Source organism: Rhodnius prolixus, unplaced genomic scaffold (assembly GCF_049639745.1).
Source record: "Rhodnius prolixus isolate KJV_2025 unplaced genomic scaffold, Rpr scaffold_6, whole genome shotgun sequence".
Classification (NCBI taxonomy): Eukaryota; Metazoa; Arthropoda; class Insecta; order Hemiptera; family Reduviidae; genus Rhodnius; species Rhodnius prolixus.
In genome coordinates, this window is record NW_027411634.1 from 12,716,348 (window position 1) to 12,740,472 (window position 24,125).

At 35.9% G+C, this 24,125-nt stretch overlaps 1 protein-coding gene across 5 annotated transcripts in view; it reads right to left on the reverse strand.

Moving 5' to 3' along the window:
• Nucleotides 1-24,125, reverse strand: part of LOC141460024 (atrial natriuretic peptide receptor 1) — a 716,933-nt gene that overhangs the window by 449,260 nt on the left and 243,548 nt on the right. For all 5 annotated transcript variants that reach the window (XM_074139630.1, XM_074139629.1, XM_074139631.1 and 2 more), the window contains one exon: nucleotides 6,291-6,348. The gene's annotated coding sequence lies outside the window, so the exon portion shown is untranslated. The remainder of the gene's footprint in view (nucleotides 1-6,290; nucleotides 6,349-24,125) is intronic.

Consider the following 24,125-nt stretch of genomic DNA (forward strand, 5'->3'; position numbering starts at 1 on the left):
GTGAGTTCATTTTGGTCTGCGTCAAAGTGTTTATTAATTAACTCAGAGAATAAAAACGTTATCGTCTCAACAAAAATTTTTATGATAGTTGCATATTGCATGCTGCAGCGAATGCATTTGTCGAAATTTAGTGTGGTTTTCTACATATTAGGAAAGTACAGTATACATTAATGAATCCTAACTTCTAAAACTGTCAAAAAGTACGCGTTGAGTTATGTTTATCATGTTGGCCATCTCTCTATTGAATTCGGGACAGATGGCCATTAAACAGTAGGGATAGATGGCCAATTATTTTTACTTTTTTTCTGTTATAGTTTGGCTCAGTTTCCAATTCACTGCAGAAAAATGCCAACTCAGCATATAAGACAAAACACTAACCGCCGGAAATTATACTGAAGAAAATTTGAGATCGTATTAACCCCACACCCAAACAGTCGTCTCTGCAAGAAAACGAGCCAAATCTGTTGTCACTTTATTAACTTCTCTCGAGCACATTGCTGTTGTGAAAAACAGAGTTGCAAAGAAATCCAAACCAATAAGAAATACCATCCCCAAAAAGACAATTCTGAAAGAAAGGATTGTCCGAAAAAGAAAACGCTCACTTTCCCCAAGTTCCGATGAGACAGGAATCGAATTTGAAGAGGAAAGTGATGCCGTTTTAGAAATCGATGAAACTGAATGTACAGGATATGGGGAAAGCTACAACAAGACCAGAAGAAAAAGATTGGTTGGAATGCATAATATGCTGGAAGTGGTTCCACGAAAATTGCTCTTCTTTTGCATACGCTTGCCAAAATTGTTGTAAAAGCGCATTTAAAAAGAAGAAAAATAAGTAAATATTAAGTAACCATTCATTTCTTTCTGTTATTTTTACGTTTTACTAGTGCAATTTCATTTACAATACGTGGCCATCTCTCCCAACCCAGTGGGGATAGATGGCCAATTGCTATTTCTTTTGTTTGTAAGAATAAAAAAATGTTTCCCTTAGCATTTTTTTCTGAAATTTGTTCCTTGTCTTATGTTTGTGAGCGTATGAGGTTTCCAAAAATAATAATAAAGTAAGCCTAGCCCTTACCAAAAATTTGCAGGCACCCTCCAAATAAAATGGTGGCCATCTCACCCTACTTTACCCTACAACTATCCAGAATGGCTAACTAGGATATTGAGCAGAAGCGCTCTGTTCCTTAGGAAAGCTTCACACTTATTGAACCTTTACTAAAATAAAAGCACACATTACAACACTACTAACCAGAGAAATAAAGGATGAATTTATATCAAGAAAAATTATACCTAGCCAGAAAATATAAATAAAAACGAATCTTTATTTTAAATTTGTCAGCAATGAAACACAAACGTTAATTAAAAATTGAACCAACAAAAGTCATCTACTTTGAACCTTATTTCTCTTTGTATGGGCCAATAGTACAATTATTAACGAAAGCAATTAACAAAGTTCCCAATTATAAAGCACACAGGTATTCATTAACCTGTAAATATATATTTTTGTCCGCTAACCAAATCCCAGTTAATGGTACGTAGGATGTAGATATTTAGATTTTTAAAGGTCATATTCCTACGCACAAAATGAAGTACAGAGAATATTAATAAACCATGGAAATAGGGGAAACGTACAATCGTTTTTCATTCAGTTAAACTGAATGTACATACAGCTTGCATTAGAATCGATTAAAAAAAATCAAAGACCTCCTAAATGAATAGAAAATCCAAGGAAACGCGAAGTTGCTTGAAGTTGGATTATTTTCAAGCGATAACTTCGGCACAGTGCTGAGTACAAAGAAATCTTAAGGGAGAGTAAATCGAATCTGATGAAATGTTAAAGCAAAGCAGAAGAATGCCAATGAGGTTACGATATTATATTAACAGTATGTTTACAAAAGGGAAATGCCAAAAAAACTGAACCGTGACTCTAAGATACCTAAAATTTTACTAGAAGGTCTGCAGAGTGAAATATTGAAATTACCATGGCATTTCATTAAGGGAATTTAATATTTCTGCAATCCTGCACTGAGGAGGCTCGGCAATTACCAATGTCAGCGTTTCCCAAAGTGTGGGTCGCGACCCGGCACCGGATCGCAGAAAAATTCAGCTGGGTGGTGGCAAAAATTGTAAAAACACAAAAAAATCTATAACATTTTGCTCTAAATTAAATATTTTTCGAAACTTTTTCAAGTACTGCAGGTGGCAATCCCTTAACCACCGTTTCCTACCGGACCGTTTAAATGCGGATGCTCTGATTGGCTGATTTTGATTCGCCATTCAGTGCCTTCTGTTGATATTGAAAAGGAAGAAATGCTTAATCTTAGTGAACAAGAAGTTGATAATTTCATTGAAATTTCATGCGACACCGATCTTAAAAAAGTGTTTGAAACTGTACCACTAATTAATTTTTGACTCGCTGTCAAAAGGAATATCCAAGCGTAAGCGAAAAAGCGATACAATCTTTAATGCCTTTTGTCACCACTTATAAGTGTGAAACTGCGTTCTCAGCCTTGGTGTACTTAAAAAGTAAGTATCGAAAAGATTGGACGTCGAACCTAATTTGAGAATAAAATTAAGTCCTAATTTGAAATTACTATGTGATGAAAAACAACATCATCCTTCGCACTAAGGTCAAAATATGTAAAACAAAATTTACTTTAAGTTTTAAATGAAGATAATGGATTGTCTCTAATTACTTATGTTTTTGTTATATAATTATTTTGCAATTTTTGTGTATGAAATAAACAAAAACAAATAACTTGAATTTTGATTTTTATTAAAAAATAAAATTTGTTTTGTAAATAAATGTTTTTTTTATAAGGTGGGTTGCGAAAAAATTTAAAATCTCGTACCGGGCCGCGGTCAAAAAAGTTTGGGAAACGCTGACCTATGCGGTTTCAGTACGGAAGGTTTACAACGGTTCACGTCATTAATGGAAGTCGTACTACGAAAAAATTTTAAAAAAATACAACTAAACGTTGATTTTAAAATGGCGTACGACTCAATTGCACGCAAAAGATAACCTTTTATATTCTAAGAAAGATGTCTGAACAAAGTCGATATCTTGATAACAGAATTTAAGGCTAAGATAGAGAGATCCGGCAACGTCTACACTTTTTTTAAATTTAGCCCCATGACTAGGTGGCGCTTATAGCAAGTCGGCGCTGTAAAATTAATGACTATCATTCGGTTTTTTCATAATAATAAAAATGGTAATAAAAGTAATGCAGCAAGTAAAAAAATGCCGGTATAAAAACTTCCAACTTGTAAAACCGACGAGAAAAACTGTTTTCGGTTTTAAGCATAACTGTTTCTTACTGCAAAGCTTACAAGAATATTAACTTATGAATTCTCCAAACTAACCAACGATTAATACGTAACGACTTGAAAGAATTATGGGTTTTTTATTAAGGTGGTTATTTTTTAACGTAGGGAACTAGAAGCAATTCTGTATTACGATACTCTCTACTGACGTGTAAATGTATATGGGAAGGAAAAAAAAACGTTCCGGTGTAGGATGGACGACTTGAATATAAAGTACTGTTGAAATAAATGTGTGGGAGTACTTGGGACAGCAACGCGCTTTTCTGGAGACCTCCTGCTTCTCAAATAAACTCCTTCAAATTCTCTTGGGTGCTACATAGAACGCAAGAAAAGTAGCCGCCTGTCATCCTTGAACCATACGGAACAGTTCTATTTCGTTCGCACTTTAAACTCTTTCCTCTGCAGTGGAATTCTACGATCCTAACTAGTAGGTTCTGAATGTGAAAGAAATGATAGTTTCATTATTATTATTATTATTATTATAGCTATTATTTTCCATAGAAATGATAACAAATTTGTCTTTATTTTCAAACTTTACGAACATAGAATAAATTTACATAAAAAAATAACTACTTGGGACAATAAAAGATCATTTAGGAAGTTCTATGAATTTCAAATATGTGACGGGAAATTTGTTCAAAAGATATTTACCAACATTTTGCACTTAGTAAATCTATACATTACGCTGAAAAAGACACTTTTAAAAGAAGCGAGCTTAGTTAATTAAGCGTAACTCAATAATTCACAGAATTGCCTTAAATTAAGCATTTTTATATCATAATGATTGAATTGACAGCAAATTGTGACATAACCGCTGAAATAAAAGGAAGAATAACTGCAGGAAACAGGTGCTTATATGCGTTACAAAAGGTTTTGCAGTTTAAGAATTTGTCACGTCCGGTGAAAATTATTATTTATAAAACAATAATAAGGCAGGTAGTGATGTACGGTAGCGAGACTTGGGCAATGGACACAAGAATGTGAGAATATGCTGGAGGATATGGGTGCGCGAAAAGTGGTGTTGCGAAAAATCTACGGCCCCCGGTGAACATTGATGGAGTGAATGGAGGCTCCGAAAGAACGAAGAACTCGAAGAAACTATACGGAGAACCCGGACATAGTTTCATGGTATCAAAAAAAGGGCAGGCCCCATCACTGAGTTCCTAAAAAAGTACTATATGGACACCCGGGGGGGGGGGCAAGACGTAGAGGTCCGTCCCAGGATAAGATGGTTGGATGATGTAGAAAGAGATCTGCGAAAGGTGGGTGTTAGAAGATGGCGCCTCAAAGCCGAGGACAGGGAAGAGTGGCACTCTCTCTTGAATGTGGTCCAGGTCCTACCATAGGACTGTAGCACCATGGGAAGAAGAATGATTGAAATAAAAGGGCAGCTCTGAGTATACGAGGGTCGTTTGAAAAGTCCGTGCAAAAATAAAAACGACTTAATTTTTGGGGGTAAACCTTTTTTATTTTTCAACATAGTCTCCTTTTAGGCTTATACACTTCGTCCAACGCTGCTCTAGTTTGTTGATCCCTTCCGAATAATAGGATTTGTCCAAGTCTGAAAAATAGCCATTCGTTTCTGCAATCACCTCCTCGTTTGAATAAAATCTTTTTCCCGCCAGCCATTTCTTCATATTGGGGAACAAATAGTAGTCCGAGGGAGCCAAGTCTGGAGAATAGGGGGGATGTGAAACGAGTTGGAACCCTATTTCCATTAATTTTGCGACCACAACTGCTGAGGTGTGAGCTGGTGCGTTGTCGTGATGGAAAAGGACTTTTCTGTGGGCCAATCGTGGGCGTTTTTCTTGCAGCTCGGTTTTCAAACGGTCCAATAACGATGAATAATATGCACCTGTAATAGTTTTACCCTTTTCCAGATAGTCGATGAGGGTTATTCCTTGCGAATCCCAAAAGACAGTCGCCATAATCTTTCCGGCCGAAAGAACGGTCTTCGCCTTTTTTTAGCGCAGATTCCCCCTTGGTAACCCATTGTTTAGATTGTTCTTTGGTCTCAGGAGTGTAGTGACGTATCCATGTTTCATCCACAGTGACGAAACTACGCTTAAAGTCCTGCGGATTCTTCTGGAACAGCTGCAAACCGTCCTTGCAACACTTCACACGATTTGAAAATCACTCGTCTTCCTCGATTCAAACGAATGCCAAACACAAAGAAATAGACCGATCTGGCTGAAACTTGGTGTGTGTTCTTCCAAGAGATGCTACTAACTAAACATAACCTCGATACGCGCCAGTAGTGCTATCTCTCTGACTTTGCACGGACTTTTCAAACGACCCTCGTATAAGAAGTTCAGAGTTCTCGAATTTTATGGGAAATTCTAGAAAGGTAGAAAAACTATTCAGTCGCGGGAAATCTATTGCAGAGGTGACTTTACAATTACTAGGATATTAGGATTCACTATCATCTTGAACTAATTCAATTCCTTTATCACCTCGAATTTTTGCCTCTTATTCACAAGGACATCCTGTAACAATCTATGACATCATTACTAGCATTAAACCATTTTTTATTTATTTTATTTTATTAACTTTCACAAATGCAGTATATTTCTGCAATAATGAAGCTGATACATACAACATGGTAATAGATACGTACATGAACAGCATGAGGGGAGAATTCAACCATTGGTGAAACTCCTAAAGAGGTACAGTTCACTATTGCCTACTGGCACTTACTTCATTTAGAAGATCGCGTGGCCATTTACGCTTCAGTCTTGTAGTATTTCCAGGCAATGCAGTAAGAAATTAAAACCGTAATGAAATATTTAACTGACAAGAGAGAAAATTTAAAGAAATGAAAAGGAAATTCTGGATTAAATGTTTGCCAATTTTGTTTCGATTCAAATTCAAGGATAAAAGGTTTAACATTAAAAGATTTTTTATAAAAATAACTTAATCTTAATATTAAATTTGAATAAAATAAAATTATAAAAATCAGTACTCACTTTAACAGATCCGGCTTCCAATAAAATTCCCCACACCCAAGAGCACAAAGGAAACGCCCTGGAAAATTCAATTTTTTGTTTTATTAATAGAAAGAAAAGTGAAAATTGTATTTAATAAATACAGGTATAGAAGAGATTATCTCAACGGTTAGTGTACATTGGGCCCCAATTGCGGGTGACCGAGTTGGAAACCCTTTATCTCTACTAAGATTTTCTTTTCAAGAAGAGTCTCTTACAAGTAATTGGCGATAATACGAGGTGTGGCTATTAAATAACGAGACTGATGCTGCTACAGAAGAACTATGCATGCGCCAAATACTAACGTTCGACTGCTGTGCAGCGTAAAGCCTTCTCTTTCGATTGCCAGCGTCTTACGTGTTTGTAGAGAAATCTGTCTGACCGGAACCGTCGTTTGTGTAAGAGGTGTCAGTTTCGTTTTGCCGAAAACATGATACTACACATGTAGTAGAGCAAAGAATTGTCGTAAAATATCTCATGAAACTGGGTAAAACAGCTACTGAAACTTATCTTTAATTAAAAGAAGTTTATGGCAATGAATGTTTATCACGTGCGCGAGTTTTTGAGAGGTTCAAGCGTTAGTCATCACCAAGATAGCCGAGAAGACGTCGGAGATGATGACCGCCCAGGTCGCCCTTTCACGTCCAAAACGGATGAAAATATCAACATTACTACCGTGAGGTGCTTCCTTAACTCCGTGAAAGAGTAAGGAAAAAATGACCCAATTTGTGGAAGAACAAGTCATGGGTTCTCCATCAAGACAACGCGCCGGCTCACAACTGCATTGTCTGTCAAGACGTTTCTAGCCAAGTACAACATCTCAGTTTTAGGCCATCCGCCTTATTCGCCTGACCTGGCCCCACGTCACTTTTATCTGTTCCCTAAAATGAAATCTTCATTAAAAGGAACACGATTTCAGTCCAGTTGAAGCTGTGAAAGAAAAAGCGGCACGCGTCATGCAGGAACTCACAGAAAAAGTCTTCCAGCACTGTTTCAATATACACTGTGTGTATATTGAAGGTGATAATACCTAAATATGTATAAATTTAAAATAAAATGTTTTACAGCATCAGTCTCGTTATTTAATAGCCACACCTCGTATCTCAGGTGTTGATGCGCCTTAATATAAGAACTAATAGGTCAATTTCCTTGAGACAATGGAGAAACAATAAGACTTTCTCTCAATTCTGTAATAAAAATTCTGAGCGAAAAAACTTTGTTGACACAATAGTGTAATGTAGTGTAATACACTATTCGTTGGCCATGACAATAATTGACACTATTACCCGCTCAGTAACTGAAGGGAGAAGTTACCCAGGGGTAACATTCCCTAAGTCATCTCCAGGATTAATTACTCTCTTCAGAGGATAGAAAATCGCGAGGCCACTGGTGTTTTATTAAAGGAAGGTTATTACCTTCCTTCTAGGAAGAGTAGCTGTACTTAATAATTATTATAAATTAAGCAAAACTCAGTAATACCTAAAAGCATAAATACTCGTAATGTGATTATGAAGGCAATGCCCAAAAGAGTAAAATAGATAAATGATCAAAAAACCCAAACAAATAAAACTTAAGAAATAAAAAAAATTACTCAATTTTATTTTCATTTAAAATTCTTTTAATTAATTATTTATTTTTCCTCTGGATTTCGAATAGAGATTTAAACGACTTTCATTCATCATTTTCTACGTTCAGAAGAGAAATTCGAGGTAACAGATTCAATTTTGTTTACAAATTTCAGATTTAAGAGAGCCCATTCATTTATGAATGTGGTAAGAGTGTAAAGGCATCCTGTATACGCTGGAATATTGCCAACCAATGAGATAACTGTTTGTTTGGTTGTAAATTGTTAGTCCAACCACTAACCAACAACAAGCAAGCTGTTTGAGAGAAATAGCCACCGCAAAACAGGACGGTGCTTTCAGCGCTTGCATAGCTTGATAATAGCTGGGCTAGAAGAGCCAACTAACTAAATGGCACGGTCTAGGCAATTCTGTTTGGTTAGGAAAAGTATGCTTTATAATAGGGCAGCCCCGTTCTCAGATGGCTGTGCGATGAATTGAGACAAACATCTCTCACCAGAGCCGGTGGTCGCTTTTATAGCAACCATTCTCAAAGTGGGTGAGGCCTTATAACCGAGCCAAATTATGCAAACTAACTCGCGCGCCCACATATACATCATTCCGTACCAAGCAGTCTTGGACTAGGACACGCTAACGAGCAGTAAGATGATATAAAAATAGAAAAAAAGAGTTGTTCATAATGAAAAGATTTATTCTAGCGAAGTGGTGGTTTTAAAAAGCGAAAACTAAGTCACCTAAAAACTGTTACCTATTAATCAAATACTTTTTATTCGAATTAGCTCAATTTTTGCCAAATATCTACAGCTCACAAAAGAATTCACTACAAAGTAATTGCGATGATGCTCTGCCCTGAAAAAAATTCGCTTCTTCCTTTGATTCTTATTTAATTGGCAATTCGAAAAAAAAAAATCTAAATACAGAGTATCGTCTTAAAGTAATGACTTACCTACAGCATCTGTAAGATGGCTTTTTAGGATTTCGAATTTCATTTATTTGCATTGAATCAAGCAACGAACGAGTTCATCGTAGCTGAGCGAGCAACTCTGCAATGTTTCTGTAGCAAAACATCTTTGCAGAAATTGTGGAAAAATCAGTAGTTGAAACAAATTTCCATTATTTGATTATTATATTTAAAATTTTCTCGAACAAAGATAATAATTGACTTGAAGTTTTTGATAGAATATTAATGTGAAAAATTTAAATCCTTACAATTATTCAGTGTGATTTTTTCCTTTCATTATTTTTGAGGAATAGATCATAAGTTATTCTAAGCAGAGCTCTTTTTCCAATTTAATCAAGGGAATAGTTTATTTTTTCTTCAATTCCTTTTGAGGAATAGATCATAAGTTATTCTAACCAGAGCTCTTTTTCCAATTTAATCAAGGGAATAGTTTATTTTTTCTTCAATTCCTTTTGAGGAATAGATCATAAGTTATTCTAACCAGAGCTCTTTTTCCAATTTAATCAAGGGAATAGTTTATTTTTTCTTCAATTCCTTTTGAGGAATAGATCATAAGTTATTCTAACCAGAGCTCTTTTTCCAATTTAATCAAGGGAATAGTTTATTTTTTCTTCAATTCCTTTTGAGGAATAGATCATAAGTTATTCTAACCAGAGCTCTTTTTCCAATTTAATCAAGGGAATAGTTTATTTTTTCTTCAATTCCTTTTGAGGAATAGATCATAAGTTATTCTAACCAGAGCTCTTTTTCCAATTTAATCAAGGGAATAGTTTATTTTTTCTTCAATTCCTTTTGAGGAATAGATCATAAGTTATTCTAACCAGAGCTCTTTTTCCAATTTAATCAAGGGAATAGTTTATTTTTTCTTCAATTCCTTTTGAGGAATAGATCATAAGTTATTCTAACCAGAGCTCTTTTTCCAATTTAATCAAGGGAATAGTTTATTTTTTCTTCAATTCCTTTTGAGGAATAGATCATAAGTTATTCTAACCAGAGCTCTTTTTCCAATTTAATCAAGGGAATAGTTTATTTTTTCTTCAATTCCTTTTGAGGAATAGATCGTAAGCTTCTCTAAACTGAGCTCTTTTTCCAATTTAATCAGGGGAAACTCGAGCGAAAGCAGTATTGCCCGAGTGTTTTCCTTGACGTCGCTCAGGCGTTCGACAGGGTGTGGCACGAGGGACTACTGTTTAAGCTGAGGGAGATTCTTCCTCATACTTACTACCTCATCCTCAAATCTTACCTAAAAGATCGGTATTTCAGAGTCAACTGTGGAGCAGCAGACTCTGATATCCTAACACTAGCTCGAGCTGGTGTTCCTCAGGGCAGTGTCCTAGGTCCTATTCTTTACTCCTTGTATACAGCAGACATACCTCAACATCCAAATACAATCCTCTCCACCTTTGCTGACGATACTGCTATCATATCTCCACATTCCGATCCTCTTATCGCTACACGAACTCTACAAACACACATCAACCACTTACAGGACTGGCTTTTCAAATGGAGAATCAAAACCAACGTTTCGAAGTCAAAGTTTATAGTATTTACTCTCAGACGGAAAAACCTACCTCCTGTCATCTTGAACCAAACTCCTATACCAACTGTGGACAAAGTACGCTACCTTGGACTGAACCTAGACAAACGGTTGACATGGAATCCCCATACTAGACTGAAAAGACAAGAAACTAACCAGCGCTACAAACTTCTCGCCAGACTACTTGACAAACGATCGAAACTTAACCTAGACAACAAAAGACTCTTATATCTAATGTTACTGCGACCCATTTGGTCATAAGGCATCGAAGTATCGGGATCGACTAAGCGTTCCAACTCACTACGTCTCCAGACATTACAGTCAAAAATACTTCGAAAACTTCTTAATGCTCCGTTCTATGTATCTAATCTCACCATCCACAATGATCTCAAAATCCCTTTCATTACAGATCTTGCTAACACTCGTTTCTTCAAATTTCATTCCTATACAGCAGCTCATCCTAACCCTCTCATAGAACACCTATCTTCCTCCACATTACCAGGTAATCCTCTAAGGAGATTGAAGAGATGGCCTCGTGATCTTCTCTCATCGTGAGAGCAGTGTAGCTGAGCAAGTTACTGGAGTGACACCACTGGGTGCCTTCTCCAATCATGATTTCCTGTTATTTCTTTTCTCTTTCACCATATTTGCATGTTGCAACAACTGTTGCAGTGGTAAATTACAATAAAAGATTTAAAAAAAAAAATCAGGGGAAAAAAATTTAAATTAGTTCAGTATTGCATAGTGAACAAAAATAACAAACATTTTAGATTAATGTACCGGTTAAGTTTAACAATTAAATGCTAAACTCTAGCATTAAGAGAGCAAACATTTAATCAAAGATAGTTTGATGCCTTGTGTATGGATCAATGTAAAATCTATTTAAATTGAAAAGCTTTCTCCTTTCACCGTTGAAACATCAATTTGATGCAATCAGACAAGGTTTTAAATTACAAAACTTTTCAGTTATATCAAATTGTTAAATTTAATCGTACATAGAAAGACATGAATGGAAGTGATTCTGGCGAGTGAATGGCGTTTTATCTCCACTTTACAGAAATAAAATAAAAGAAAACAACGAGTCCAGAAGGTATCAATTACAACCACTTGCACTGGCTCTGCTATAGAGTATCGAATTACTATCGCAAACTTTCCTTAATTTAGTCGTTTCCCTTTTTAAAAAAAGCAATTAAAACTTATTTATGTCTTTTATTAAGCTTGAATAGAATAAATTTAGAGAGTACTAGTACAGGATTAGAACGGCAGTGCAATTAAATACCAAAATGGTAATGGTTGAAACAAAAATAAATTTTAGCCGACCAAAAGTATGAAGATGTGAAAGTTGTGCTTGGAGTTGTCTTAATAAAAATATGATAAATAAACATAATGTGGTAAATGCTGAAACGAATGAGATAAAATGCATGAATATAAAACTGACAAGTAATTAATGATTTATGATTCAATTAAGAACCATAGAAACTAAATAAATGAAAGAAATTCATCAGAAAATAATAATATTTAAAATTCTTTATCCAAAATAATACCTGATTTAATAATAATCAAAAATAATGTGAAAGGGGTATAGGGACGACCAATCGTAAGCCATAAACTCAACCTCGTATTTCTTCTTAGCCAGAGAATATGTTTGGTGATAGACCGAGTTACGTCTAAGAAGAGATCGGAAAGCTCTGGGAGTCCACAAATATGTGATGCTTAAGCAATAATTAAAGTAAAAGTCTTTATAAGATTAAAGGGTTAGTTATGGGGGAAAAGGCTGTGCTAACAATAAGGATGGCGACGGAGAAAGGTTACCTGTGGGCAGCGCTGTATAACTAGACTATCTGAGAAGAGATAGAGACCAGTGGAGAAGGAAGTAAGTAGCTGAGAGACAAGGAAAGAGATGAAGGCGAGAATGAGGAGACTATGTCATACTGGGGCGAGCATAGTCTATTACCAAAAAGAAGATCAGCAGCATAATAAGAAGCTGAATAATGGACTATTACAAGGGGAAGAAGAAAATGGTTGAAAGCAGCCGAAATGAAAATGCTCAGATGACGTTTGGAATCACAAATGGAGGCAGAGAATGTAATACAGAAATGATTACATCAGGCGTGCGGTTAGAGGACGGGACATACGAGCCAAAATTACATAAGTAGGCTTGAGAAGTTTTGAACATATAGAGGAGGACGAGTGTAGAATAGATAGAAGTTGTTAGGCTAAGCTGGAGAGGAACAGCAAAGCACAGGAACAAGGACAAAGATGTTGAATAATTAAGAGAGTAAAAAACACAGGAAAAAGGAAGCTCGAGATAGGAATGAATGGAGGAAAAGATTAGGATGTTATCCTGCGACCTCTATATTAGGACTACGAGGAAAACAAAGAAAAGTGTCTTATTGGGAAAGTGAGCTTTCCAAGAAAATCTGAGTAAAAAATACTCACTGACTTTTCCGTTAACAATATGTCAACCTTCTTTCTCAATACTAATCGATCAAAATTTCCTAGATCTTCTAAAATCACCGTATCGATCTATTAAAGTGACTAAGAGGTACCATATTGTCGTATTTTTATCTGGCAAAAAAAGGGTTAAAACTGAAGGTTAATTATAATTTAGGAGAAAAAAATGTAAGTTAAGTAATTTATTCATCAAGTAATGGAAATGAACATTGCATGCTTAAACTTTAAGCAAAGCCCACAGAGGCGAAGCTTAATTCGCCAACCTGAACGGGATTATGAAAACACCATAATCTGATTAATAAAATAATGAGAACTTTACTAATTAAACAACCGATCTCTTATAAATAAATTACTGAAAATATATCAATAGAGGTTGATTTAATTTTTTAATAAATGGCACCCTGGGTCTTCTCCTACTGGATTTCTAAGGTTGAAAACTTGTTTCTCATTCAAATTAAACTTTTTTTCACCCCATGAACTGATGAAGGCACAAAATAGCTGTAGAAAAACCTTAGATACTTGCACAAATCTAAACGAATGAATAAAGTTTTCTACCGACACTAAGAGATAGAAAACAAACAGGAATATTTTTAATAAAATATAAAAAAAAACTATGTCTAGAGATTGTAACTCAATAATATTTGGAGTGGAATCTAAACAGGATATTAAAAAAGATATATATAATACAGAAAGTATTCATACATTCTTAATTCTTCACATTCTTCCGAGATCGATCCTTATTTATGGTATGTAATGCAATAATTATAAAATGCATATACGAAGTGTGGCTATTAAATAACGAGACTGATGCTGCTACAGAAGAACTATGCATGCGCCAAATCCGAACGACCGACAACTGTGCAGCGTAAAAGCCTTCTCTTTCGATTGCAGCGTCTCACGTGTTTGTAGAGAAATCTGTCTGACAGGAACCGTCGTTTGTGTGCTAGAGGTGTTATTTTCGTTTTGCCGAAAACATGGCACTACACATGTAGTGTAGCAACGAATTGTCGTGAAATTTCACATCAAAACTTGATAAAACCGCTACTGAAACTTATCCTTTATTAAAAGAAGTTTATGGCGATGAATGTTTATCAAGTGCGTGAGTTTTTGAGTGGTTCAAGCGTTTCCCAGATAGCCGAGAAGACGTCGGAGATGATGACCGCCCGGGTCGCCCTTCCACGTCCAAGACGGATGAAAATATCGATTATAATCAATCAACATTACTACCGTGAGGTGCTTGCTCAACTCCGGTGAAAGAGTAAGGAAAAAAACGACCCGATTTGTGAAAGAACAAGTCACGGGGTTCTCTACCAAGACAACGTGCCGGGCTCACACTGCATTGTCTGTCACAAGACGTTTCTATCCAAGTACAAACATCCCAGTTTTAGGCCATCCGCCTTATTCGCCTGACCTGGCCCCATGTGACTTTTATCTGTTCCCCAAAGTCAAATCTGCATTAAAAGGAACACGATTTCAGTCCGTTGAAGCTGCGAAAGAAAAAGCGGCACGCGTCATGCAGGAGCTCACAGAAAAACACTTCCAGCACTGTTTCGAACAATGGTAAATTCGCCATTGAAGCGTTGTATGGATAGGAGAGGGGTCTATATTGAAGGTGATAATAACTAAATATGTATAAATTTAAAATAAAATGTTTTGTAGCAATAGTCTCGTTATTTAATAGCCACACCTCGTATGTATGAGTACATATTTCATGTTTCATAAACTAAATATATTAAACGACATTATTGCAAAAAAATTTAGAGTCTAAGTAAAAAAAACAAAAATTATGTAAAAAATTAGGTTAGTTGTTAACAGTGAAATCACAGGTATAATAACGTGCTAAAAACTAGAGCACCAATGCTCTTTGTTCTACGATTAATTTCGACTTCAATGGATCAATCTTTCTCTCACATCCCTTAAGATCTATGTCAGTTTCCTTTTCTTTCGCTTGCGCACAAGCGCACTCACAAACACCTACCATTTATGTATGTAAATATAGTTATGTCACATCCAGCTGTACATGATGACGTAAAACATAATTATGAATCACGATTTAAGAAATTTACACCTTTCACATAAGGAATACATTAAGTGCTATATAATTATGCATTTACCTATTTAAATTATATACATACACATACAAGCATACATGCTAGTATATAATTTCAATAGCTAGATAAATATGTATATATTAAAATTCAAAGCGCCCCGGTAGCCGAGCGGTTATAGGCTAGACCCGCAAAGCTAAAATGTATTGTTGGTTGGTGGGTCGATTCCCAGTCTAGGCCTTGGATTTTATTTAATGGTTAATATAAGAAATATTATAGTAAAGTATGTTAGCTAGTCGCCTTCCTCCACGATACCTAATTTGGTAGTTTGATGTAAATAATAATAATAAGGGAAGGGATTAGCTATGAGGTTAGCATACTGGACTGCCACGCGGAGGTCCCGGGTTCGAATCCAGCAGCTGACCCTTAGATTTTCTCTTCCTAGGAGCTTCTTACAGCTCACTGTCCGGTGATGGACAGTGTTGTCTGTAACGAGAGAACACTGTCCGGAGGCCAGCAGTGCACTGGAAAAAGCTCCGGGCGCTAATGACCTCAGCTGTTGATGCGAAAAATAATAATAATAATAATAATAAGTAAAAATTATAAGTTTTTTAAAACATATTTTTAAAGAACAAAAATACCAGTTAAGTATATAGTATACTGTCAGACGGAAAATCCTTCCTCCCATCATCTTGAACCAAACTCCTGCACCAACTGTGGACAAAGTACGCTACCTTGGACTGTACCTAGACAAACGGTTGACATGAAATCCCCATACTAGACTGAAAAGACAAGAAACTAACCAATGCTACAAAACTTCTCGCCAGACTACTTGACAAACGTTCGAAACTTAGCCTATATAAAAAAAGACTCTTATATCTACTGTTACTGCGACCTATTTGATTCATACGGCATCGAAGTATGGGGATCGACTAAACGTTCCAACTCTCTACGCCTCCAGGCATTACAGTCCAAAAATACTTCGAAAACTTCTTAACGCTCCGTTCTATGTATCTAAACCTCACTATCCATTTCATTACAGATCTTGCTAACACTCGTTTTCTCAAATTTTGATTCCTCTACAGCAGCTCATCCTAACCCTCTCATAGAACACCTATCTTCCTCCACATTACCAAGTAATCCTCTAAGGAGATTGAAGAGAAGATGGCCTCGTGATCTACTCTTATCGTGAGAGCAGTATAGCAAGAGCACGTTACTGGAGTGACACCATTGGGTGCCTTCTCCACTCGTGATATTCACGTATTTTTTTAATCAGGTACCATATTTGCTTGTTGCAAAAACCCTTGCAGTGGTAAATTTCAATAAAAGATTAAAAAAAAAGAAGTATAGTATATTAAGTTTAGAAAAAATCGTTAGAATTCTTTTCATAATTAAGTAAATATAAATTTTTGAAATTAATAGAAACTGTAAAGTAAGGTGATTTTGTAAAGTAAGCAAAAGAAAATCAGAAAACGGCCAGCATAAGATGTGAACTTAGCGTGCTCAGAATAATGTTGCCCTTACACTGAAATAAACCCTATGGTGCAATTAAAATGGACACCACCCTTACACGCTATTTACCGATTGCTGATGTAATTAACCGATAACAATATCAGTTTGTCTTAAAGTAAAATCGAAAAGATTTCTCTAAAAATGAGGTTAACTTATATATTTCTAAAAATTAAAGAACGAATATAATCGTACATTTATGCAACTATTAAAGGTTGGAAAAATATTAATTTTTTTTTTGGTTGTGTTGCGCACAAATTGAGAACATTCCTATTGCAATCCAATATCTGCTGGCCGTTTTCCTCTTCAGCGGAGGTTGAGGTGCTCGCTGTCCATCATTACTTCCGGCTGGACACAAGGGAGTACAACGCGCAATCCTGAAAAGATGGGTCAGCAGATTAATCATGCCCCGTTCAACATTTTGAAACTTAACACGCCTATTTTACATAGAAGTCTGTCGGTATGCGAGTCCGTGGCTCAGCCTATTGTTTCATATTATTCTTTTTTCTGCATCGACTTGACTTTTGTTTCGTGTCTAATTAGCCCCAATCAGCGGTGGATCCATTAGAATGGCATGAGAAAGCTGAAGATCAAAGCACGATCCTCTTTGCCAAATATCCGGCCTGGTCATAAACACCCTGGCGGAATTTACTACGAATACAACTCATAAGATTAATCTATTTTTTTATAGGCAACTTTTAAAACCTACGAATTGATTCGTTCAATAATTCCAAATTCAGACAATTATTTCATGACCGTACTAAAGTCAATCCTATAACTAAAACTAAATTTAAGAATTTTCGTTTCATCCAATCACACCTCACTCAATAAATTACGTCAATTAATTTTATTTTTTGCGTTTATTTTTGCTACAATCAGCGCGTTGGCGCTATAAGTAACAGTTATAACAGAACTATGAATTACAGAGATATACGAGTGGAGAAGTTACCCAGTGGTGGCACTCCAAAACATTAGGCTATTAGTCGCTCTCTTCACTTGAGAGGAGATCACGAAGCGTCTTGTCGGGTTGTCAGGAAGAGTTCTAGAAGAAAGATTTTGTGAGCTAGAGGATTTATATGAGATTGCAGGCTAAAGTGGAGTTTTCTGTATCTTGTTTTAGCAACTCGTGTGACAAAAGGAATGTTAAGGTCAGTGTGTATAGTCCAGGTTGGAGACATAAAAAGGAGAGTGTACAATAGTTCGAAGTATTTTAGACTGTAGAGATTGAATCCTTTGGAGATTGGAGCGTTTGGTTGAACCCCCACAGCTCTATTCCATACGCCCAGATGGGTTTTAAAATAGAAGTATAAATTAGTCTTTTGTTGTCCAGAGAGAGTTTTGATCTGTCGTCTAAGAGTCTTTTAAGTAGTCGCTAGCGTCTATTCAGTTCTGTTCTTTTAAGTCTAGTGTGGGGGTTCCAAGAAAGTCTTCGGGCCTAAGTAAAGCCCGAGGTAGCGGGCAACGTTTACTACTGGTAGAGGTGTTAGGTTATAGATGACTGGAGGAAGAGTAATGCGACGAAGAGTGAAGGTGATATTTTGAGACTTGGTTTAATAGCCCATCTCTTGAACCACTGTTCTAATGAGGAGAGAAGTGACTGCAGATTTCTGTACTTCAATTAGTAAAAATACCATATACTTCTATACAATTGCAAAGTATTGTTACTTAAAATGACATGAAATCCATTCTTACGCCTGAACTTCATTAGTCATTACATTCTTATCCTCATACAACTATAACTTTCTATGTCCAAATTTAACCAGAATAAATGTAGCAGTTAACATATATGTATACAAGTCAAGAACTAGGGATGTGCTGATAAATGTTCGTGTGTTTATTTATAACCATGCATATCGCCTCCTAACGGTGTTTAGAATGGCTAGAATTATGAAGCTAGGAATCTATTATCACGAAAATTGAGAAAACTTACAAAACCGCGCTTACGGATGAAAGATTTTCATAATTTCTATCGAATTTATTTAAAAGATGAAACTTTTTAGTTAAAGCAGACATCGCTAGATTTTATTTATTAACCTTTATATCACAAAATAATATTAAAAATCTCATTATAAAGTTTATAGAACAAGTTAAAGGTTGTTTGGTCGTTGTTAATATTAAATGGTTGCCAAAGGGTTAAAAAAAAATAGAAGGGAATTCTTTAGACCCTTGCCAGTCTTTACATTGTTCACTTACCGCCAAACTACCAAATAAGTTATACTGTAATGGTGGCTAATATTTTTTTAAGTTTAGAAATTTATCACAACGTCTGTTTTATGAAAGATAAATTTTTAAATGAATTTGCAAAAAACTTTCTGAAATTGTGAACAATTATGAAAGGCTGGAACAAAATATAGAATGATCCTGATTAAATACAACGACTTGAAAATTCATTGGTAATTTCATTTCAGTCAGAATATTTACAAAATATTCAGTTCAAAATAAGATCACTGCCTTCATAAAACACAGTGCGATACCTCATAAAGAAACCTCTTCAAAGGATGAGACAATCTTCGTAAGAAATTTGCCCTGCAGGATGTTCGCAAACAGTTTCTAATACAAGACACCGATAATTTGTAGCCGAACTAGTGGAGTTGAAGTACTCGTAGTTATTCACTTCTGCTCTGGTGCTCTTGAATCATACAGGTCTGATGAGTTTTATTCCTTGGGAGCAAAATGATTCCACTTGTGGTCCACACTTTTAGAGTGTCCCACTTCTACGAGAAAATTGAAAGTCTTAGATAGTCAGGCTGCTCTACGGGCAATTAGTTCCCAACAGGTCAACTCAAGGCTGGTTTGGGACTGTCTGGGTGCCCTGAAGGAAATTAGCGACCAAAATATCGTAAGGTCTTTCTGATCTGGGTACCTGGTCATTCAGGACATAAGGGAAACGAAGCGGCCGATTTATTGGCCCGGGAAGGCTCTGCGGGACGCTTCGATGGCCCGGAGCCCTGTTTTGGGGTTCCGAAGTGTGATAAGGCTGCGACCATTAACTTATGGGTGCAGAGTTGGTCTCAGGAGTGGTGCCTTGCCATCACTGGGCAGAGTCAGGCGAAGGAGTTTATTAAAGGCTATTCGCCGAGGCTGACTGCAGAATTAAACCGTCAAGGCCGTGGGGCTATAAGGATGATTGTAGGCCTATTAACTGGCCACTGCAGGCTCAGAAAACACATGTATTGCATGGGCCTGGCAGCCCATCATAGCCTCTGTAGGTTCTGTCAGGAAGAGGAGGAAACGGCACTGCACGTATTGTGTCAGTATGAGGGGCTCGTGTGGCTAAGGATGTTTATTTCTCGGGGAGGAAAAACCAAGGCCTGTGAGCTTTACCCAAGAGTCACTTTCCAGCATTAAGAGTGATTAAAAGAACAGGTCTGGAGGGTGAGCTTTAGAGTGAGGGGAGCCACAATAGATCCAAAGGGGTCGCAGTGGCGTAGGCATTGAGGCCGCCCTAGTCTAATCTAATCTAATCTAATCAGGTGGTGAAGAGGAATTTATACAAATTACCATCAAATTAGAAACATGATCATTATCATCTCAATAAAATCCTAAAAACTTAACCAGAAAAATCATGTTATCCAAGAAAATATTTCAAAATCATAAATTTTTATGTATCCAAAGTGAAAAAACTCTTTATCAAATAGAAAACTCCGAATCAAATTATTGTCAAAAAAAAATAGTAAAATACGCAGGTGGTAGTTTTAAGGGCAGAACTTCGAACAGTGTAATATTACACAAGGCACAAACATTTGCCTGTCATGTTAGGTAAAAATCTGTACGATGTACTTCTGAATTCACCTTCCATTACGTCATAGAATGTCACGATGATATAATATAAACCGGCAGTCTTACGTCATAAAAAAAATAAAATAAATAAATTAGAAAAAAAAATGTCACTTTGCATTTTAATACTTCGAGTATCTTGTAGCAAATCAGAGGTAATTTCTGAAAATGTGATTAAGTCTGCAGTGCTGGGATAATTCGTTGTAACACGCGGGTTTTATTGTATCCCTGACAGGTTTCGGACCTACATCCATTTTTAGATATAGACTAATCAGTTTAGTATAGAGATTTCAACTCGCATTACACTTTCTGTAAATCTCTACACTAATTTGATTAATTATTAATGGAATAATAGTCAGGGATACGTTAAATTTTGCCGGCCAGATAATACGAGATCAGCTGCAAATTGATTTGTGATTTATTTAGTTTAATGAAAGAGGACAAAACCACGTTTGACTGGTTTGAGTTCTATTCGAATTTGGATTCTGAATTTAAAGCAATTTTTTTGAAACTTTCCTACAGCAAACAATTGGAATGGTCTACTGTGGATGACCAAAAATATTAGCACATGATTAAGGCTATCTAATAGCTCTAATTGATCAAAAACTACTTTAAATACGGTTTGGTTTCTGATAACACAATCAACGAAAAGTTGGAAATCTGTCTACGATTAATGGGAACACAAAACTCTGGCTGCATAAGCAGCGAATAATCGTTAGCCCTACTAAACGGATCTAAGGCTGGAAACATAGTGGTGCGGCGAGCAAAGCGGCGATGATAGCGAAGAGCAAAGCCGCGAAAACAAACACAAGTTAACATATAGGACCGCGCATAGTGGAGAGCAAAGCGAAGATAGAGCAACGCTATCTATAGAGAGTTGAGCAAAGCGTTATGACATGTTTGATTTCTTCGCTCTCATCGCGCTCAATTTTCTAGGCATTCATTGTTGTAGTTTTTTTTAAAAAAAAGAAACCTCTGTGAGACCAAAAGGATCTTCTAGATCACGACCGATTTGTGTTTGGTAAGAAATGGGACTGGATTAATATGGTTAACATTGAAATTCGTCCTATTCTTGATTAACATGCCTTCAACACTGGTTAGTATGTAATCAAATGTTGAAATAGACATTCGAAAATACGCATGAAACTTGCCAGGATGCTCCCGAAGTTTTTGGTACAAGTGATGATAGAAATCACCGAGTTCATGTCTAGTCCTGTTTATATCATGAACACTGCAGCTCCAACTGCTAAGCTGCTGTAAATACCAAATTTTCAGGGGAGAATTTTCGTATAGAAATAATTCCTCCATCATGTCTCGTCAAAAGGAGAAACGCGACTAAAAACTCGTCACTATGTGCGTGCGACTCTTTGCTCGTTGCTCGTCGGTCTCTTTGATTTGAAGGAACTATCATCGCCCCGCTTTGCTCGCCGCTCCACTATATTTCCAGCCTAAATGGAACCAATTAATTGGCAAATTAATCGCAAATTTCTTGTTGGAACAAGCCTATATTAAGTACTCTGACTGTTCTGATCGATCACAAATTCAGTTTGTTTGATTTCTGATTGGACAGCGGACGAAAAATAAAAAAAATCCGTTTGAATTCTATTGGAACCCCAAACTCTGACTGCGCACACTCTGTACGTAAATAGTAGCTAACATAGAAAGAATTAGAAGCGTTTGCAGTAAATAAAAATATTATTGGGAAAAAAAATTAATAATCCCGTCAATACTACGAAGTGAAAATCTTTAATGAGCCCAAATTATATCCACGCCCATTATACTTCTATTGTTCTCTCAATTGGGCAAGGCTCAACCAAAGGACATGGCCAGATATTTTGTAATAATTTATACAATAATTATATATGAGCTAATTACTAATCTTTGTTATTAATAACATCAGTATATACCAAATGAAGAAACTAATTCATCAATATGCCTGCAAAACTTCGTTAGCACCAACAAAAACAAAAACGAATATATAGTTTTCGTGACCGCAAATTGTTAAACATAGGATGGAAGATTTGCGAGGAATCGGTCAAATAAAACAACTCGTCTTTTTGCCAACGTTTCGACAAATATACCAGTATAAGCGAAATTTTCTTGAAATGTGCCACATAGTAAAACAGAACAACACAGTTAATTTTAGGACAGACACGTCGAATTTGGCCAACTGCTCCAATTTTGTCATTAAAAAATAAATAGATATCCAAATATTGTACATAATTATTGCTGGGTTTTCTTAAATTTACTTCAAATCTTTTGGTTATTTGTTATTTAGTGCATAAGGGTTATTTGGTTTCTCCTGTGTTTTGTGTTTAACGGTTTTTGTTGTTTAAAGAAATTTCCCAATATTTATTGTATTTACTCTTTTGTTGTAATTAGTCTGTTGTATCTGTCCAATTGTAATTACCAAAATTCCCGTGTAAGTCCCGCTATATCTGTATATATATACCTGCTTCTCCATTTCTCGCTCTTAGTTTCTGTAACTCAACCAACCCGCATAGCCACGTAAGTTTCAATAATTATAAAGAATTTAGTGTATTTTACTGTTTATTTTTGTATTACTGATTTTTACTGTTTTTTCTATGTTACTGACTCTGTAAATTGTTTTGTATTTGTAATATCCAGGCCCTGAAGAGGACAATATATTTGTCGAAACGTTGGCAAAGAGACGGAGTTGTTTTATTTGACCGATTCCTCGCCAATCTTCCATCCTAAGTTTAAAAAACAAAAACTTTCATAAGAGGCAAGAAAAACTTCATGTTGACGATAATCATGACATTATGAGCTGAAATTTCTAATCATGATTTGGTTCAATAAAATAAAGTTTATAAAATGCTATGGTTGAATATTACACAGGAGTAAGTTTTTATGGAGTTTTACGGACTTGACGGTACTTTGACAACAATCAATACAGACTTACCGAGTTTCTCCCTGGATAAAAATGGAAATAAATTAAGCTTTACGAAAATACAGAAAGAAACGCGATTATAAGATGATTGATTCTCAACTACATTTTAAAAGAAGCCCGAACCTTCTTCAACGGAAACATTGATTACTAAAATACTGAAGAATATTAATTAAGCATAAAATAAGTGTGTCGTTTAATCAATCAAAATTGCCAAGAAGTTGTTTCGTCATTTAGTTCCTAAAGTTAGGGCAACCAATCAAAATTTCATGTTTGACGTTTAAAGGTTTTGTCTAAACTTTTAACAATGGTGGACATGAACACCTGTGGCTGAATAAGAAAATTGCCAGCTTTATATCCGTCTATGAGGAAAATGATATTCAATTTTGTGAAAACTTCACCGTATCTTATAATCTCTTGCAGAATCAGGCTTTAGAGTTGTCAATCATATTTTCTCTGAAAAAAGCAGATATTGTGAAAAGGAGGGTCATCAGTTAGTTCTTTACGAAAATTACACCAGCTTTAAAATATTTCCTTTTTTCAGCATCTGTCTCATGGATACTGATTACAGAGACTTAACAATCTCCATATTGATTTTGTTTTTCACCTTTCAGGAAATGCAAAAAAAGCAGCATAAAAATGAAATTTTCTGCGTTTCATTAAAAAACCTAACCTCCAGCCCAAGAATTAAAAAAAAAAAATACTTTGCGATTGTCCTGAATTGAGTTAGTGCAGAATGTGGTAGGCGGTAAGAAAATCTTAACCATCCAATTAACTTACAAAAGTGGGCGGTGGTTATAAAAAGATTGGACTATATCTGGCCCAGTCTGACCCGTTCTTTATTAGATTATTGATTGTCTTGATTGACTCGCCAAAAAAATTGTCTTCCTTCTATTTGACAAAAATAAACATTCAAAGCAACTGGTAAAATAGATACATCATCAAAACTAGTGTTTTGCATAGATATAAAAAATTATTAATTACATAAATCTTAAATAATCAAACGAAGTTGGCACTATTTTACAGCAATCCTTTCGGTT